This window comes from Bos mutus, chromosome 18 (genome assembly GCF_027580195.1).
Source record: "Bos mutus isolate GX-2022 chromosome 18, NWIPB_WYAK_1.1, whole genome shotgun sequence".
NCBI lineage: Eukaryota > Metazoa > Chordata > Mammalia > Artiodactyla > Bovidae > Bos > Bos mutus.
The window spans coordinates 17,615,440-17,625,590 of record NC_091634.1 but is presented as its reverse complement, the minus strand read 5'-3'; the positions used below and the strand labels follow the sequence as shown (position 1 = coordinate 17,625,590).

At 44.8% G+C, this 10,151-nt stretch overlaps 1 non-coding gene across 1 annotated transcript; it reads right to left on the bottom strand.

Annotated features, from left to right (window-relative positions):
- LOC138991903 (U6 spliceosomal RNA) lies at positions 1 to 106 on the bottom strand. Its single transcript, XR_011467798.1, has one exon. It is a non-coding gene; the product is annotated as a U6 spliceosomal RNA (small nuclear RNA).
- Positions 107 to 10,151: the final 10,045 nt, after the last annotated feature.

The following is a 10,151-nucleotide window of genomic DNA, read 5'->3' as shown; positions in this document are numbered from 1 at the left end:
GAAAATATTGAATGCTTCACAAATTTGGATGTCATTCTTGTGCAGGGGCCATGCTATCCTCTCTGTGTTGTTGCAGTTTTAGTATATGTGCTGCTGAAGCAAGCACCGTCACCATCTCCCTCGTCTTTAAATCTATTTATTTATTTATGCTCAGCTCCGCTGGGGGTTAGTTGTGGTACACAAGATCTTTGTAGTGGCAGCATGTGGGATCTTTTGTTGCAGCGCTCAGTCTTCTCTTTAGTTGTGGCACATGAGTTTTAGTTACATTATGACATGTGGCATCTTAATTTCCCAACCAGAGATCCAACCAGTGTCTCCTGCATTGGAAGATGGATTCTTCACCATTGGACCACCAGGGAAGTCTCATCAGGGTTGCTCTTAGTTCTGGGCTTCCTCAGAAGTCTTTTAGGGCTTTGCTCTAATATTTTCCCTTGAACAGCTAGGCCAAAATCATTTTGGTATTTCTCTGATTTATTATTATTCCTTCTGTGCCTCTCCTGAAAGAATGTAGGATGGGCTGTTTCCTCATGGATTGAGTGTGGAAGATGCTCCTGAATCTGGGCCAGTCCTGTGTGTCTGCTCAGAGCTGCCTTTGTGGTGGAGGCAGTGGTGATGTCCTGCTATCTGGGCTTGCCTTTGCCCTGCTATCATCAGCAGGGCCTCTTCACCTGGCTGTGTTGTGTTGACCATGCTAGTTTCTGTGCCCCGGCTGCCCAGATACAGGGGGTTGTGTGCAGTTTTGCAGGTTTTACAAGTGGGGCATATTTGTCTATCCAAAGTAGTGAGTTTGCAGTTACCTCAGTAATCTGGGAATGGCATGATAAATCCATGTGTGTGTTTTCTATGCTTTCTTTCAGAGTGTAAGCTGTGTTTCTGTCAACACTTTTGTCTTTTGAGCACTCCTCAGGATCTTCTGAGTCCTGAGCTTTCTGGGGTTACCCCCTTGGGGCACGTAAAAGGGGTCCCATTCCATGTGGACCCCTTCAGAAGCCTGTGTTTGAAGCCCTAGCTGGGTATCCTGTGTTCTGATTCCATGAGCCTGGACAGCTTAAGGATGATTATAAATGTATTATACCTTTGAAATAGTAGTCAGTGTTATACATTATTTTGTAAGAAGAAATTGCGAAGAAACTTCCTGGTTACTATGGTAACACTAAAGCAGTGCATTTATCCATGAACTCTTCATTGCATTAATGACTTCTGCTATTGCTGGATCTAGGGCCTTTCCTTTGGGGCTTGGCCCTGTCCTGTTATTTCTGTCTTGGCAGCCAAAGCTTGCTTCCATCTCTTTATGACTTTCTGGCTAGCAGAATCAGGTAGTTTTTCTCTGGAGGCATCTGGCTGAATTTCCTCTGGGTCACCTGTAGTGAAATAAGGTTTGCTGAGGGCCAGAACTGAGTTGGGACACAAGGCATGACCACAGTCAGACCCCTTGCCAAATAGGATTCACATCCGGTAACTGCTTTTGGCAAAGAGGCACCAAGTACTGAGCTGCAGTGTCAGCTGACCTCCATGGAGCCTCTTCTCATCATGGCTCCTGCTACCTGGGGGCCACCTTTCTGAAGGTCACCCCACGAGGGGCTCAGGTGACTGCAGATGTGTCTCAGAGGTTCCTGGGCAGGAAGGTGAACACCACAAGGCCCAGGCTGCACATGCTGCCTCTTTGTCTATGGCGGCAGGACTTCCGTGTGGTGAGACCCCTGCCCATGGACCTCATGCCTCCTGTCCTTCAGAAGACACTGCCCCCAGTGCCCTCTGCAGCACTGTGAGGAGAGGAGCCAGGGCCTGGAGTGCTGAGTAACACAGGTGGCTGCTATGGATCCAGCCCAGTGCCCTTCCAAGGGTGCCACAGGATCCTCTGAGACGTCCCCAGACTGTGGGGACATTTAGTGACATCAGGGTGAAGAGCTGGTCCGATTCAATGGAGGAATGCAGCACATGTAGCCCTTTTCTTATGCAAGCTGTCTATAAAATAAAATTTTAATTTGGGATAATTTTTGATTTATTGAAAAGTTACAAATATTTCTCAAAACTGAGAAACAATATTAGATGATTATGAATAAATAAACCTCACACTGTATTTGGTTTTAACCAGGTTGTCCATTAATGTCACTTTGGGTTCCAGGATCTAATCCACAACCTATACACGCTGCACTCACTGTCATGTGTCCCCCGAGTCCTCTGCTCTGTGGAGTTTCTCATTCTCTCCTGGTCTGTTATGGCCTTGGCAGTCCTGAGGAGCACTGGCCAGGGATGGCAGAAGGCCCTCCAAGCTGAATATGGCTGCTGCTGTTCTCATAATGTAGAGTGGGTTTAAGACTTTTGGTCTTGAGGAAAACACCACAGAGGTGAATCACCCTTCCTGTCCCATTACCTCAGGGTACATGTGACAGCAGAGAGTCTTACCACTGGGAATATGAGCCTTGATTAGTTGATTATGTTTGTCCAGTTTCTGCATTGTTTTCTCCTTCCCCTCCTCTTCTCTTTGGAAATAAGTTACTAAGGCTAGCCCACAATCAGGTGATCATGGCAGTAATTTCCCCCTCCTTGCAGGGATAATCTATCTGTGTTATTCAGGATGTTTCTTTAAGGAATGGGTGTTTCTTCTCCCACATTTGTTTCTTTAGTCATTTATTTATATGAGTATGGACTCATACATATTACTTTATACTTTTGGTTATCATCTAATTCTCTGTTATTTATTTTGTCTTCAAACTGTTTCCAATTTGGCAACTGGGAGCTTTCTTAAACTTCCTCCTAGAGTTTTCAAGGTCCGTCTTATCTTGTTTGTGTCAACAAACTGTTTTCCTAGTGTGGAAGGTTGACTTTGGCTCTTGAGAGAGTTTTCACACACAGAGTGGCACCTCTGGTGGGTCCAGCCCTCTGGGCCTTAGACCTCCTATCTCCAGTGTCCTCTAGAGCTGTGGACCTCAGAGTCTCTGACGCAGGAGGCAAACACCACAACTTCACAGCTTCTCTCTGAGTTTCTGGATAGAATACAGTCCAAACACTTCTTGAGAATAGGCTAACTTATGGAGGAGGGTGAGACAACCAAGAAAAATGCCAAGACTGGAGACACTGGGTGTCAAGAATGTACCAGAAACTTGCTTCCTTAAGGGTTTGAGAAAAGCAGGTGGTGTGATCCATTGTTACAGAATTAGCAGCACCTGAGAAAATCCACATGGCCTCAATTCCTGAGAGTTCCCAGGTCGGAATGATTTGGAGTCCAAGGCTGCTGTGCATTAGTGCCCGGGGTCCAGTCTGGAGACTGCAGATGTTAAGATTTTTGGGGGCTACAGGAATGCCCAGTGCTGCATTCTTATCTCCAGGACTTAAACTTGGGGGAAAAGGAAGGATTCTAGATGACCTTTTTTCTACCTGGTAGTGGTATAGACCTGTCCTTGGCCCTCCTGTGATTCTATCTGCTCAGTCTGGGAGAGTGCTGACCTTGGAGCCAGGATAAGTTGGGGGAAGGATTACCAGGGAAACAGGAGTCCCAGTTGGGGCTGGGACAACAGAGCACTTGGCTCCAAATGGAGTTACTTGGAAATGTCAACTCCACTTGGTTTTTGGAAAAGATACTACCACAAGTTCTCCAGTAGCTCTGCTCTCAGTGTAGGAAGGGCTTCCCGTAGTAAACACACGAAGGGCTGAGAGAACCACCTGTGCAGACAGGCCTGTGGAGCTCCCAGGAGGGATGTAGGGCTGGGGTCAGGGAGCTAGTGGTTCATGAAGCGGCAGAAACCCTGCTCTGAGCAGAGCACTCAGTCTGCTGCCTCCATGAAGGGAGCACTGCTTGTGCTGGCCTTGATGGTAACTACAGAGCTCACCTTTGAGATGTGTGAGGGTAGGAAGGAGGGTCCAGTTGGCCCTCCTGATCCTTGCCCCATGCTGTCTCACTGCATCCTTCCCAGTCCTGTCCAAGCTGCTTCAAGGGGCAGATTCATAGGGCAGGTGGCAGATCAGTGCCCAGGAGTCCTGTAGAAACTCCTGAGGCTTTCAGTCTTTGAATGGAGTGGGTGGTGTGGAGTTGGAAGGGTCATTAGCTGTGCACACCTTGAGGGATAGTTTGAGGGATAGGGTGTAGTGGTGCTCATTGGAAAGGAGGAAGCAGGCTGATATACCTGGGGATGGTGGTCAAGGGCAGAGGGGTCTCCAGGCCTCACCCTTCTTGCTACTCTCCCTACTGGGAGTGCTTCATGGGGAAGGTTTTCTGTCTGGGATATAAGCAGTCCTGGGAGAGGGCGGGTCTCTGTGGGATGTGAGTCTGGAAGCTTTGGATGTGTGAGTTCCTATCAAGCAGTGGGAAACAGGAACCTTCTGACCTGGTGATTCTTTTGACAAGGTGTTTTCTGTCTCTGCCTTTAGCAGAAGCCTGCCCTGTGTTTTATGAAGTGTTTATTTAGCACAATGTCCTTTGGAAACAAGACACTGTTGGACCTGTTCCTGGGTATGGTCAGTGCTACTGATTCAGTAAAAGCTGCCATAGGAAAAATCTAGGATTGCTACAGTGAGCTGGGACTTATTTTCAAGTTTTTGGTTCTGAAATTCTTGGTAATTATTACTTTCCTGATCCCCACTCCGCCTTGCCCACTCCCATGCATGGTGCAGTATGCCACATGGTAATAGATCATGAAGTCATGGGATATGTGACAGACAAGAGCTATAAACAAAGAAGCACATAAACCTTTGCTCCACCCTACAGCACCTGTAATATGCAAGCGCAGTCCGCCTGCACATCCAGCCTCTTCTGCTACCGAATATACCCGTATCATGCTAGTCAGCTTGCACACATTAGGGGACTGGCATCAGTGCAGTAGGCCAAGTGTGTTGACCTATGTGATTGCTCTTTTAGTGAGAGGAGCTAGCATTGGAGGAGTAGAATTTTAATCTTTGGCAGGAAAGGCAGCATTTCCTAGCTCCCACGCCTCTAGGAGTCATGTCAGTTCTATTTAAGGAATATGGAAAAAAGCCCCTGTTTTTAGAGTCTCTTCTCAGGAAAGGACTCCCTGGCTTTGTAAGATTTATGGCCTGTGGTCATATCACCTCCTTTTTATCACACTTTGATGCCATTACTCTGGCTCAGAGCTCCATTTCCACAGACATGGTCTCAGTGCTTACAAGCCAGAAATTCCCTTGTGGTGTTTTGGTGCCTGAGGCTCCTGAGGAGGCTTCTAGCTACCTGTGGCTACCCACCGGAGCTAGCATGTATCTCCCAAAGACCTTTTCCCTCTAGTTCCTTCATCCTACCAAGTTTTGTGTGGTTCTGTATATTCTTTCCCAGTGGTTAAGGTACTCCTGTCTGCTCTCAGCTGGTGCATCTGCAAGCACTTCTGTGTCTGAAGGTGTATTCCTGGTGTATCTGTGGAGAGAGATGTACTCCACATCCACATACTCCTCCGCCATCTTGTTCTCCAAATATGTTTAATTTTTATTTTGCTTGTATTTTGATTTTTTGTATTTGCTTGTACACTTAACTTGTATTTTGCAATATGTTCAAATCACTTATATAGATAATTATGTTTTGTAGATTTTTAGGATTTTCTCTGTATATTATAATTTGCTCTGTATATTTAATATTTTCTGTGAATGAAGAGAGTTTGATTTCTTCCCTTCCAACTGTACTTTGCTTTCATTTTTTCTTGCTGTTTTTCAGTTGTGAGAGTTTCCAGTCCAATGTTGAACAGAAATAGAAAAACAGGCCTCTTTGCTTATTCTTTTTTTAAATATAAATTTATTTATTTTAATTGGAGGCTAATTACTTTACAATACTGTAGTGGTTTTGCCATACATTGACATGAATCTGCCACAGGTGTACATGTGTTCCCCATCCTGAACCCCCCTCCCACCTCCCTCCCCATTCCATCCCTCTGGGTCATCCCAGTGCACCAGCCCCGAGCACCCTGTCTCATGCATCGAACCTGGACTGGCAATTCATTTCACCTATGATAATATACATGTTTCAATGCCATTCTCCCAAATCATCCCACCCTCGCCCTCTCCCAGAGTCCAAAAGACTGTTCTATACATCTGTGTCTCTTTTGCTGTCTTGTATATAGGGTTATCATTACCATCTTTCTAAATTCTATAAATATGCATTAGTATCTTTGCTTATTATTAATCTTGGGGGAAAAATCTGGTCTTTGTTCATTAAATGCCATGTTAGCTGAAATCTTCCTTGTTATTTTTGATGCCTTTTATTAGATTGAGGAAGTTTTATTTTATTACTGTTGTACTGAAAGGCTTAATGATGTTTATTTTTTATTTTTTATTAATATTTTTTTATTTATTTTTTAATTAATATATTTATTTTAACTGGAGGATAATTACTTAATAATATTGTATTTTTTTTGCAATACATCAACATGAATCAGCCTTAGGTATACATGTGTCCCCCCATCCTGAACCCCTTTCCCTCCCCCTTCCCCATCCCCATCCTATCTCTCTAGGTTGTCCCAGAGAACCAGCTTTGTGTGCCTCGCTTCATGCATCAAACTTGCAGTGGTCATCTATTTTACATATGGTAATGTGTATATTTTGATGCTGTTCTCTCCCCTTCTCCCACTGGGTCCAAAAGTCTGTTCTTTGTGTTTGTGTCTCCTTTGCTGCCCTGCATGTAGGATTGTTGGTACCATCTTTCTAAATTCCATATATATGCATTACGTCTCTGGGGTTGCACAGAGTCGGACATGACTGAAGCGACTAGCAGCAGCAGCATACAGTATTTGTCTTTCTCTTTCTGACTTACTTCACTCTGTATAATAGGCTTCAGATTTATCCATCTCATTAGAACTGATTTAAATGTGTTCCTTTTTATAGCTGAGTAATATTCCATTTTGTATATGTGCCATAAGTTCCTTATCCATTCATCTGCCCATCAGTTTCTTTTCTGCCTGTTTTGATGTTTTTTGTACACTTTTACCTCCACCTGTGTGTTTCTTTTTTATTCTTTTGCTTCGTTGGTCAGTACTGCCACTTCCAGAAAATTCATGAAAGTGGGCATCTTAGCGTTTGTCTCAATTTTAGAGGGAAGGCATTCAACCTTTCACCATTAATTTTTATGTCAGTTGTAGGGTGTGTGGGCTTCAGTAGTTGTGGTGCATGGGCCATTAGCTGTGGCTTGTGGGCTCTGGAGTTTGGGATCAGTAGTTGTGGCACACGAGCTTAGTTGTCCGTGGCATGTGGAGTCCTCCTGGACCAGGGATCCCACCTGTGTCCCCTGCATTATTATGTCAGTTGTAGGTGGTTTTGTAGGTGCAGCTCATAATGCCGAAGAACTTTCTTTTTATCTTAGTTTATGGATATGTTTTATTATGAATATTTTGACTATGTCAAACATATTTTCAGCTTCAATTGAGATGATCATAAGACTCTTCTCCCTTATTCTGTTAATATGGTGGATTACATTGGTTGACTTTGAATATTAAATGAATCATGTATTCCCTGGATAAATAGTACTCTGTCTTTATGTGCCACTTTTATATGTTGCTGGATTTGAATCCCTAATGTTGTGTTAATTTTTTGTGAGTATGTTTATAAAGGGTATGAGTTTCTACTTTTCTTGTAATATCTTTTTCCTGAAAATATGATGAAGATAATATTGGCCTCAACAGATGAGTGAGGAAGGTTTGTTTGTCATTCATTTTTAAAAGCATTTATAGAGGATTGTTTTTATTTCTTTAATATTTTATGACATTCACCACTATAAATCTATGGGCCTAGAATGTTTTATTTGTGATGGTTTAATTAAAATTTATCTTTCCTTTTGCATTGAGTCACTTTTTATAATTTTTATCTTTAAGAAAGTTGTCCATTTCATCTAAGCCATCCATTTAATTGGCATAATTTGTTCATAATATATTCTCCTTATTTTTATGTATGTGGAACCAATAAAGACATCTCTTCTTTACATTATTGTAATTTGTGTCTTATTTCTTTTCTTGGAAAGTGATACAGGTTTCTCAACTGTTTTGATTTTTTAAAGATCCTAATTTTGATGGTTCATACTTGTTTTTTGGACTGTACTGGGTCTTCATCACAGACCATGGGCTTTCTCTCTTTATGGTGAGCTGGGGCTGCTGTCTATTTCTAGAGGATTGACCCTGATCCTCGACTCTGGGCATCCCAGGCTTGGGGAGGGCAGGAAGGCAGCTTTTGGAAACAGCTTCCTGTTAGGGCATGTGAGGCATAAATGTCCCTTTGGGGTCCAGGGAACAAGGAGAAATGTGGGGTTTAGGTGGAATAGAGAAGGGTTTCAGGCAGTAAGGGAAAGAACTGATGTTTGGAGAAGGGAAGGACTCAATGCTAATGGATTGCAGCAGATTCAGGTTCGTGTGCTGGAGAGGCTGGAGTCAGGAAGGCCAGCCCTGAGAGCCTAACTCCAAAGCAGGTGGCACCACAGAGTCAGGAGGGCCTGGAGGGTCCCAGGCCTTTGACCAGGCAGAGCTGAGCAGTCAGGGCCAGCTCAAGAGCTCCAGGGCTGGACTGAGTTTTCCTGCAGGATCCTTTCTCACACTGTGGATGTCAGCCACATCCTCTCTACCTCCTCATTCATGAGGATCTTTTTGCTCCCAGGTTCCCAGGGAAGGGCCAGGGTGGAGAGGATATGATCCCCCGACTTCCCAGTGCCCTGAGCAGGCCCCTGACACCCCCACCCCCACACAGGCCCCACAGGCACATTCACACACAGCCTGATCCACCAGAGCACTGAGAAGCATCCTGCTTATCCTCGGCTGTCAAACTCTTATCAGTACAGCTCTTTAGGGTATCGGCGGTTTCCAGTACATCAGTGGTTTTGTTATACTTTTCAACGTGTTCAATATAGGCCTCATGGCTTCCTGATATGAACAGTTTGATGCTGTCCCTCAAGGCTGGGCAGATGTTATCACACTCTGAAACAGAAAGATAAGGGGAAACTCCCTGAAAGACACTCATCAGAACACTCTATTCCCTTCCTGCTCCCAAGAGGCTCAGTGCTGCCCTGGGGAGGTGTCAGAACCCTTGGGGAGCCCAGGTCGCAGCCACTCATTTCTGCCCCCAATGAGGAGCAAGGCAGTGCAGAGCAGCAGGAGAGCTCCAGCCCGCGTCATGGTGCCGGTGGCAGGTGCTCCCTGCTCACCTGGAGCCCTTTTATGCCTGTGCTTGTCCTCACCAAAGGGGACTGTCTCACATGCTTCCTTTTTTCAGGAGATATGCCAGGCCACAGTGGTAAAGGTGCCCGGGACTGCACAGGAGGAGCTGTGTGTGTTGGCAAGATGCTAGTCCTTGAGTCCACAGAGGGTACTGGCTCAGCCTCCTCCCCACTGTAGGGCTCTGTGGGAGGGGTAGCTGACTCAGGAAGCTTAACAACTGAAAATCCCCAGTTGCACCAAAAAGTGCAAAAGTGCTCCCAGATCAGGCCTCCTGAATGCTGGCCTGTGACAGGCTATCAGAACAACTGTGACCTTGAAGAGAGGCTGGTGTGGACTTTATGGGTGTTCAGGAAGTTCAGTGCTTAGTGAATGGTCTCACAGGGAGTAAGTTCCAGGCAGGGCAAAGCACAAGCCCTGAGCCCCTGGTCAGGGTCTCTGGTGGCTCCTGCCCTGCTGTTATCACTGTGTCCTTGATCTTGGTCAGTGGCCTTTGTTGGGCCGCTTCCAGCAATCCCTGTCTGGAGCCCTGAAATGTCATCTATTGCTGGCCTAGAAATTTCTATTTTTTTCTTGATCAAGAACTGCCAACTGGTGACTTTGATAGCACCTCATTCTATACAGAAATATTTTCTGCAATCTCTTTTAAAAATATTTATTTGTTTATTATTTGCCTGTGTTGAGTCTTAGTTGTGTCTCATAGGATCTTCCTTTCATCATGTGAGGTCTTTCGTTGTGGTGCATGGATTCTCTAGTTGTGTAGCATGGGCTCAGTAGTTATACCTGCAGGCTGAGTTGCTCTGCTGCATGTGGGATCTTAGTTCCCTGACCAGGGATTGAACCCATGTCCCTTGTGTTGCAAGGTGGATTCTTAACCCCTGGACCACCAGCGAAGTCCCTCTTTCTTTTTTCTTTTAATTTTTTTCTTTTGTATTGGAGTATAACCAATTAACAATGTTATGATAGTTTCAGGTCAACAACAAAGGCACTTAGCCATAAATATATATATATATATATGTATGT